The following is a 10,184-nucleotide window of genomic DNA, read 5'->3' as shown; positions in this document are numbered from 1 at the left end:
CATATCATACTGAGTCTGGTGTGAGATTCAATGACAAGAATGTGAACTCATGGCCATGTACCACGCATAAAAGTGTCGTAAGTGCGCAGAGGGCCCACAATGGCGAGCAAACACAAAGCACTGACTGTGACCTTAGGCAGTCCTAGTCCAATAACAGCCAATAACAACCTTGGCGGATTGAGGAAAGCAGATCCCTCGATGAGAAATGATGTTCACAACCGACTACACGTAGCGTTAAGATTATGGCGAGGGGCTATTCCTCAGCACCATTCTTCTGCTTCTTCTCATTCCACATAGTCACTTAGCGCCTATCCGAGACTATGTTTATCCCAGTTTGCTCGGCGCTACCGAAAAACGAGTAGGTCAGGCTTGATGAAGGACGATGAAATAGGTGCTCTTAACTTCTCAAAAATGGTGTATCCCAGGCGACGGAGATATTTTGCGAGTTTCCTTGCAACCCGATTATGACGAGCACATCTATCATCATGCGTGATCCAGCAGGACTGCAAAATATGCACAATGGCACCACAATATGCACCACAATGGCCACATTTTCCAAGACAGAAGATCCTCTGGCCACCATGGCCATGCTGAGTGCTTCTAACTCTTGTCCTGAGCAGGTTGCATCGGAGCTGCATACTGTGGATAAATATGCGAGGAAACTCTCGTTCTGGGAATACAATCCATCGGTTAGAAAGAGGCGAAGCGACTAACTCTCGTAAACCCCAACCTTCAACGCAATTGTGAAGACCATCACTCCAAGCAGCCACCGGCTCTTCCTTGTTTAAGCATGCACCACGGACTCGGATCGGAAGGTTAAGATTCCGGACAATCTTCCAAAACGCGGAACCGTTGACCACATTGCGTAGTACTTGGCTAGAAAGAAGATTGTGGATACGCACTCTCCGGTGTACCCAGACTTGAGACACCACGTCCCCTCCCCCCAGTTGTTTTGGCGTGAATGTAGCTGATCGGGGTGTCCTTCCGTAGACGTAGCCAGCCAGGAATAGATTACCTGAAACAATTATTCAAACTTTTGAGCGTCTTCAAGTGGACTTGACCGAGTACGAGCGAATAGGTCAGCCCTGGTACGAGGTAGTTCCTCTGATCTTCATTATTTGATGCGGCTTCAACGGGGCACGCCTTGCATCGTCGAGCAGTTTGAGCACATGCTGTCGGTGGTCGAAGACTCCTTTTCTCTTGAAGGTAAAGGGAGTGCCCAAATATGTTACGGTGTCTGTCGGACCCAGAGGAGTGATGAGTTCCTCGACGAAGCAAAACGGTTTGACTGAGACTCCTGTAGCCTGACATTTCTTGTCTCCACAAATCATCATCGCTTCCGACTTTCGGGCGTTTATCTTCATACCAGGTTTTCCCAACTCTACCGCAGCAGCTTCAAGCTTCTCCTTAAGGCGAGCCTGACTTTTTGCATACACGACCCAGTCGTCAGCAAAGGCAAAACCATCCACTGGGGTGTCATAGAACTGGTATCCCATTTGCGGCATCGACAATTCAAGAAACTTATTTATTGCCATGATAAACAGTAATTGGGAGGGTGAATTTCCTTTTCTCACACACCTGTGGCTGAGAACCTCGGAATTGGGGAAAACTGCCACAGCGTTCTCATAAATGTGTATAATGTATCGAACCAGACGTGATGATGCTCCAAACTCCTCGGCAGATCTGACGATTGTGTCATGCAAATCCGAATAAAACGCTTTCGAGATATCAACAAACGCCAAGATGAGATTAGAAGCAGTCGCCGAGGAGTGACGAAACAGGGCATGCAACAGCGATGTATCTTCCAAACAGTCGTCTTGATGCAGAAATGCAAACTGAAGTGAGATCAGTTGCAATCCACGATTTCGGCAGCCAGTAAGCACCTTATGAAGGTAACGGACAAGAATGGATGACACGGAGTTCGGTCTCAGCTGGTCCGGGGAGGTCGGACATGGAATCCTCGGAACTAGGGTAATAAGGGTTCGACACAGATGTGGGGGACAACCCCCACATAATAACAGTAAGTTGAAATATCCAGCGAGCACGTTAGCATTGAACCGGCGGAGCGTTTTGGGTGTGAGCTTGTCCAGACCCTGGGACGAATTGCCCATTAGACGGATCGTACAGCCGACTTACTCTCCTGTAATTGGCTCGATCGGGCTCCAATTGAATAGTACTACTATGCGACTTGGCCGGCTATCCACGTGTTTTGGATCTGAGAGGACGTGTTTTCAATACCACTTGCCGTCCAGAGGTAGGCCGCATTTACCATTGTATAGATCCTTCCATGACTCATCAAGCACAGCAGACGCAGCATCTTCCCCTCTTTGGTGGCATACGGTCTGGATGGTGGTGTAGTTAGCTTGGCGGATCTGCTTTCGATTGACCGGAGACAGTTTTCCAGGTGTATGGAAATGTTCTGGAGGCGTGTAGGTCCATAAGCGACAGGACTTACTCCGGTGTCATGATTTCAGTATGCAACCCTCGGGCAAATGCCGAAAGGTCAACACTAGCAAGCGAACGGTCAGCATGGGATTCCGAAGTGACACGGCGCTATCCACGGTTTGTTTAAACTAGATGTTATAGTAATCAGCCTCCCACAAACAGCCCGCTATTTGACCGATAATTTCGTCAGGGTCACCAGAGGATGGTTCTTCCTTTTGTGCTTGCCAGTTAAGCACAGGCTGGCCGATCGGCTGTTAGCCAGGCGCAAGAGAGATGTCGACTCTTGTCGGGACCAACGGGCACAGGAATACTTCACTCAGTCAAGCTTATCTGCATTATGCGTGTGGGGTGTGCGTGCCAGCGATGTTGACTCAGGCCAATCTTCGTTGGAAAAAGGCGTAGGCCAAACCAGCTTCCGATTTGCAGCACTTGCCACATTCCTCACACGTGAGCCCCACGAGCCTCTCGTGTGTACTGGTTGGAACTGGTTCCAGATGATTCGTAGTGTATATTGTCAAAAGTAACCAGCGCATTGGAACAAACAGGGTTGTTAGCACCGTCTGGAATTGCTGAACTCTTAGCTCATCCAGACTGACGCTACCCAGTCAGCACCAGGATGAGTTGGTTAAGCTATCCGACTAGAACTACTAACTACTAACTAACTTCTACTGTAACGATGGGGGCTACTGACGAAGCATGCGAGTAATATGTGATTTTCTCATAACTCTGCTTCGCGTCTATTGAAAAGTAAGATTTATTACGGAATTTGTGGAATCGCTTTGTAGCCTTCGTTTACGTTTGAGTGATAGTCAATGAGTATCCAGGAAGACTCGTTCGGGCAGGAGACGGATACACAGTTTTTATAAACAAGATGTATATGAGAGTTTTGCTTCCCTGTCCAATAGTCTGCAATTGTTCAGTTGGTGTTTTCTAATAAATAACTCCGCAGCAAAGGCCTTCTTCCTCCCACAGCTACTGCTAGTGAAACTGCTTAGTTGTTTGCAATGAATTCAACAAATAGGCTGATGTAGCGTGAAGCAAATAATAGTTTGAAGGAAGAGGAACCGTCACCTACCACGAAATGAGTAAACAACGGACTTGACATATACCCCAAATGGAGAACTGCGGTGAAACAAAATTCATTCATGTGAACTGAAATTTCGCTGGATTTAAGAAAATACCCGGTCTACGGTGCAGGAAAAAGAGAGCAGAAATAAAGATGCTAAAAGGCATAGGACTTACTTGGTCAATTTTTAAAAGATCCTCAATTCTTTCACTGTCCCCATTTGCAGCTTTTTTAAGGAAAATATAAAATTAATTAAAGGCTCCAATTAGGGCGAGGATTTTGCAATAGGATTACAAAGCTGATAGTTTTCTAAAAGTACCACCAGAATGTAAATATCGATAAGTAACCACCATCTAATCATCGCGTTTTTTTAAATCCACAGCCAAAACCCATGAAGTATCAGTGAAAGATCACTCCAATGGCCTCTGTAAATATTACTACCAACTACGCCTGTACCAGTTCACATTCGATCATCTGAATTCACACTTGAATTGTCCGGCCTCTTCCAAATGACTTTCCAGCTGTGTCCGTCTGGTTCCTGTGTGCGGATTTCACACACTTTTTATTATGTGTATGGTGAAGAAATTTAGGGAGTTTCATAAACCTTAAATTTGTGATGTCGCGCTAAACTTGGATGAATCTTCGAGTACCTACTATATGCACCTTTACATGGCATTCTTAAGTTTCACCGTCTCTCATACCGTTTTATATTTTCGTCACATTGTGGAATAAAAGGTCGGAAAAGGTTGAGAACAGCGTGGCTAGCAACTTAACACAGTATTCATGGTTTCTATGCCGTTGCAAACGAAGCCAAGTAAGATAGTGTTAAGAATAACGACACAGACCTTGCCTCATATATTATTCTTTCACAAACTAACTGCAAACACTTGTCTGGTGGACTGAAAAATGCAGTTTGATGAGATGTTTCCGCAACAAGGTTTTTTTCTCATTACTGCTTAATGACGAAGAAAGTTGCCTTTTAGCCTGACAGGATGGATACTGCTTCTTTGAAACTCTTTACGGGTTATGCCAATTACCTTTTACCTAGTTTCAGTCCCCGATAGTTACAAAACGAAAGCCGTTATTGCTAGAATCATTTGTACATTTCCTCAAACAAGTTGTCTTATTACCGGATCCTTGCGTTTGCTAGCTTTCTATTGATAAAGTAGCAGTTGGTCCGTTCGCTGGACTTCGCAGTAATTCTGCCGATCAGGTACCCCAAGGATGATTGGCCGTTGTGGCTCAGTACGTGAACAGTTTGTACAATAGGACTAAAGGAGACTACTTACAAGGTTACTAAGTTGTGTGGACAGCTGACGACTGAAACATGTGCAGAACATTCAGTTGAAGAATATCATAAACAAGAGTTGAGTCATCTGTGGGGACCAAATTGAAATGCAATAAGTGAATTTTTCGAAATCAGTCCAATATGGGTACAAGTAAAACATAAGGTTGGAGAAACTCGAGGAAGTGCCTACCTGATGATTCGCAAGTAGGGCGAAATAGGTTGTAGGCTGCCCAAGATTTTTAGGCCACCTTGAGGGTGGGTTCCTTTATGAAAATATACAGCGATACATCGAACATCGTACCAACTGAAACATGAAGCGGCCTTTGTGCAGCACATTCAGTTGAAGAATATCCTAAGCGAGACATTCAGTTGAGTCTCTAATTGGAATCAAGTCGGTATACAAAATGATTTCCTTGTTAACATATAGCCACTTTGCCATTTGCATTCCACAATGCCGCAGATTGGTGCCAATTTATAGGTTTTGAACAGAATGGCACAATTACATGATAGACAAAGCACAACAACTGGACAGAATGTTATAACTGCAACTAGATGCGATAAACATGCATCTGCAAAATATGTGGTTCAGCCCATGAATTAGTTAAACGAGATGATTCAGAGTTCCTTCGTATACACCGAAATATTTCAACTTCCCATAGCACGTTGTACTCACATCAGGGACAACGAAGTGGTATTTGTCACAAGATATGATACATCCAAAATCCTTTTTTTAATGCCCCATGACTCAAAAGTGGTAAAAATATCGTGAAAATTGGTCAGCTGATGAAGTTTGCCAGCCTTCTGACCCACAAACTTGGTTAGCCCACTGCAGTATTACCACATGCATGGGCACCTAGTGGATAAATTGTTGCGGGCCAGACGTCGGTCAATGAACCCCGAAATGTGGTGCACGCTTGGGTGTGCGTCTTGCATAATTGCTGTCGCCCTTTCAACAGTTTGTCTCATACAAACATCTTTTCACTCTCCAAACCAGTCAAAGTCTATACTACCAGGCTCCAAAATACTTAAGTTGTGCTTCGATGAATTTCAGAGGTATGCAAACTTAACCCCAGATACGAGCACCGATATCGTAGAGAGCTGGGGACTACCATACTACAAACTGCTCACAAAAAAAAACAATAAGAATTAGCAAATGAGACACACTACGTGGTGGAACGTTTCCAGACATTCTACGATAACTTCAAAAAATTTCTACTCTCGATCTTTACTACGCCTCATACGCAGGCGATACCGATGCTTGACACAGTGTTTAGTTATTCCGATAAAATGTGGTAAAAGTGAATCCTTTAACAATAAACACACTTACCAGCCAGATAGATCAAATAACCGTTCGACACACTATCCTCGGTGTCTGAAAAATGGAAGCATCGTAAATAAAACACTACCGTGAGCATGCTTCGGATGCCTGCGCCAAATGAAGAACCAAAACAGGCACTTCCTTGACAACTGCATGTATATTTACCAGGCCTCTGGATAGCTGGTCAGGAAGAAAGCCTTTCTTAGCTTATTAGTACGAGTAGGCCGAAGATGTTTGTGCTGAAGCCAATGGCAACCGCAACGGTTAGCTCTGCTGAGTTTTATGCATTTCCTTTGGCACGGTCCCAGCTGGTCGTTTCTCCAAGAAGCACAAAACAAACGATGCACGCTAAAAGTATATCCGATGCATCACGTTCAAACCAATGTAAACCTTCCGTACATTGCACTTTTTAGACTAAAACTATTTTCTTATTACAAAGTGACTCCCCGGTGGCTTTTTGGAACCTGCAGTTCTTCTCTAGTTGACCTTCAGTGTAAATTAGGTAAGCGACATGCAAGTCATTTACTATGTGTACGAATGATGGATCTGTGAAAAGGTTGCCCGCTGACTGAAAACCAGTATATGCTACGAATTCGATTCCTCAAATTGGAACTTTGTATAGCACAATACAAGATCAGCTTGCAAACAACAGTGTCACAGTTTAGGCGACGCCGTTTCACTAAGCTTACTAACCTAACTAAAAAGGAAATCCATGAGTGCTCCAAGCGTGGCCTACCTGCAGGGATAGGTCAATTTATGCGTCCCCGTCTATTTAACGGTAGGCATGGAAGGACAGGAATGCTGAAAAAGTTTTCTGACTTCCCTCAGGTTTTTGACATTGCAGATAAGTCTGATTATTTGGTATAATGACGAGGCAAGCATTTAATCATTTCCCATTCGAATTTTCACGCCGAACCCTTTCAAGGCAGAACTTTCTTAATTCAAAGCTGATGGTGTCGCCTATTATGATAAGTGCCTAGATCGTTTGGGCTAGGTTTCAGAATCTACAGATAACACTTCATGTAGGAAGTCAGTAATGGTCAGCACTTGATTGGTAGCCGCGTGAGACAGTTAAATAAGTACGAAAAGAAATCATTGCCGCGTTTGTATCGATTCAAAGAAGACTTCACCTGACTACCCAGTCTCTCACCAATCTGAAGCCAAAATGCTGAGAATCCGACTAGGAGGATTCTTAAAACTACTGTTGGCTTCAACCGGATTTCGATAGATGGTTAGGTCAACTACTACTGACCTCTGGGCATGCTATGAATTAGTCATCAACATGATGGCCTGCGTCAAGATTGCTGCACACTCGATCGTAGTAGGTCATCGCACTTGTAGATTTTCCCGGATAGCATATGGATAAATACAAATCATATAGTTTACTATCGGTTGAGTGTATAGTCTCTGGTTACCAGCCCAACATCAAATATGGAAAATCGAAAAATCTTAGGTGGACAAAATCTAAAAGCAAGTGTTTTTAATTCTCATGACTTACGCTTCGGCTTTGACATACGTTGAAACCGATAGACCTACTCTATATGCCAAGGAAAGTAATGAAATTAATCCTCCTGTAGCGTCACCAAGGCAACGATTTCACCAAACAAACCGAACGATTCGATAATTCGCTAAAAATTTCATTTATGGAGCTGCAAGGGCGTTACCGGAAATCTGTACTTGACCTACTATCAATAAAATTGCACGTTCACTCAATACAAAGGCACGGTAGGTCAAAGCGTTTGGATTTGTTAAAAGACGAGTGCTTGAGGAAAGAGAGTTTGTTAGCTGGAGTATCTCTCTTGTGCCCGGCTAACGTATGTATGATAAGCTTAAGTGAGAAACACAAACAAAATTTAGATTCTTGAAAAAATCTTCTCCGTCGCAGTCCTGAAGCCTGGGCGGTATTTTATGAGCCTTTGTACTCCTAAATGATCCAATGTAACAAGTGAGGGATGGCATATTTAGACTTGGTTTGTAGCAAATTAGATTAAATCTATAATCTGTCAGCAGTAACACCGAGTGAAACAATTGATAATGAGATCCTTCTTGATCCTTCCTAATAGATCGATAAAAGATGAAACGGGACGATACGTTCCAACAGGGGACAACCAGAGTTCAGATGAAGCAAACTCACAACTTCAATTTGCAAAAATAAATCCGAGGGGAACTAAGTCGAGGTTAAACTTTTTCACCAAGTAGACTGCTACGATGACATTGATTATCTTCTCCTTTCGCAACTCGAAAATTTTGCGCACTTAGCAGTGACATAATTCACAGATATTAGCTTTTTACCACCAGTCTAAATTCATGAGATCTGTGCACTCAGATTTCAATAAATGAATTGATATTCCGATCTAGCCGTCATAGAACTACTGAGGAAGGATGAAAGTGGTATGTGGTCAAATGTCAAAGCGCCNCTTCTCCTTTCGCAACTCGAAAATTTTGCGCACTTAGCAGTGACATAATTCACAGATATTAGCTTTTTACCACCAGTCTAAATTCATGAGATCTGTGCACTCAGATTTCAATAAATGAATTGATCTTCCGATCTAGCCGTCATAGAACTACTGAGGAAGGATGAAAGTGGTATGTGGTCAAATGTCAAAGCGCCTTCGCTACATCTCATAGAAGGATGGACAGCTTTGCGGTATTTGCTTATTAATCAAATAACGCCCAAAAGTGCTCCAAAGTGCGCTGGAGAATGTCCCCTTTACAAAAATCCCGTGTAACTGAGGATTCTGTTTAGTGTCTAGTATCATGTTACCACTTAAATCATGTAACAGCTTCTCCTTCGAAGACTTTATCCCTCCGACTTGTTGTCCGAAAGGCCTCCGCACAACGGGATTTATTCCCACCGCGCTAAAATTAGACTTTCCTCGTGGTAAGGACAGCTTTCATATCCAATTTAGATCCATCTGCCACCCTCCCAATATACAACAGGGGAGACTCATGACACTTGGAATATCTTATCTGTTGCTGTTTTCCATGGGAACAGTTTATCTCTTCCTGTACTACGTGCGTCCGGAAATTCCAGAATGTTAGTTTACAGAAATACACGTTATGTGGTTTGATTATAAACATCATTTTGGCAAGCAAAACCAGAGCCATGTTTAGTAGCGAAGTAGGTCTGTCCTTTGTAGAGGTCACTCATCAAATCACGCGTCACAAACACTCAAACCACGTGAAAATTCCTGTCCCACTTGCAACCTTAGCCGACAAAATGTACACTACAAATTCTCATGCATTTTTGTTCACACGGCTACCACTTGCGTAACGCGCCAGGCTTATGAATTTCAACACATCAGGTCAAGTTTTATTCATGTTCGTGCGAGCATCAAACACGAAGGGACGCCCTCTCTTCACAGGGCACACAATAAATAGGCATACAACTAGACTCAACACACACTAGCGTGCACGGGACAGGAAAAAACAGGGCTCCGCTAGTCTACACTGACAACTACGGAACACGTGTAGCAGCTATACTGCAGAGAAGACACGTCCCGCGCCCGGAACTTCACTCAGGAACTCTCAACAAGTGTCCTCAAACGATAAGTCACTTTTTGGCTTATTCCACTTTTCACATTGTATCTATTTTTATCAAGTGCACCTAACTATTGTATTCATCACATTCTAGTAAGACAGACGTTTGTTAGTGCTTGTTACCTTCTGATAATCAACCTAATTTCGTCACAACTAGTGTACTAAGGCTTGGTGCCGTCAGGGTCCATTAATATGTCGCGTAAATCGTCTGCGAATTCGGGAGGGAGTACTGCAAGCACATGGTAATACATTGTATGCTCTTGCGTTACACTACGAAGGGCAAACTCAGCTTGAACTTGTGTGGGCCAGATGAATGGGTCGTGGTACTAGAATGGTGGAAGATGAACAGAGGCGGCGTTAATGTTGGGTGTTTGTGTGATTGAAGGTGAGGGAATATCCTGTACTGAAGGAACCGACATGGCATAAGGGTCACGTCAGGCTCACCAAGCCTTAGTGCACCAGTCTGATTCTTATTTAACCCAGATAAGGTAACGGAATCATTGTTGATTATTGCGGCATTGAACCGG

This window comes from Opisthorchis viverrini (assembly GCF_000715545.1).
Source record: "Opisthorchis viverrini unplaced genomic scaffold opera_v5_106, whole genome shotgun sequence".
Taxonomy (NCBI): domain Eukaryota; kingdom Metazoa; phylum Platyhelminthes; class Trematoda; order Opisthorchiida; family Opisthorchiidae; genus Opisthorchis; species Opisthorchis viverrini.
The sequence above is the reverse complement of the archived record's forward strand: the minus strand, read 5'-3'. Positions refer to the sequence as shown.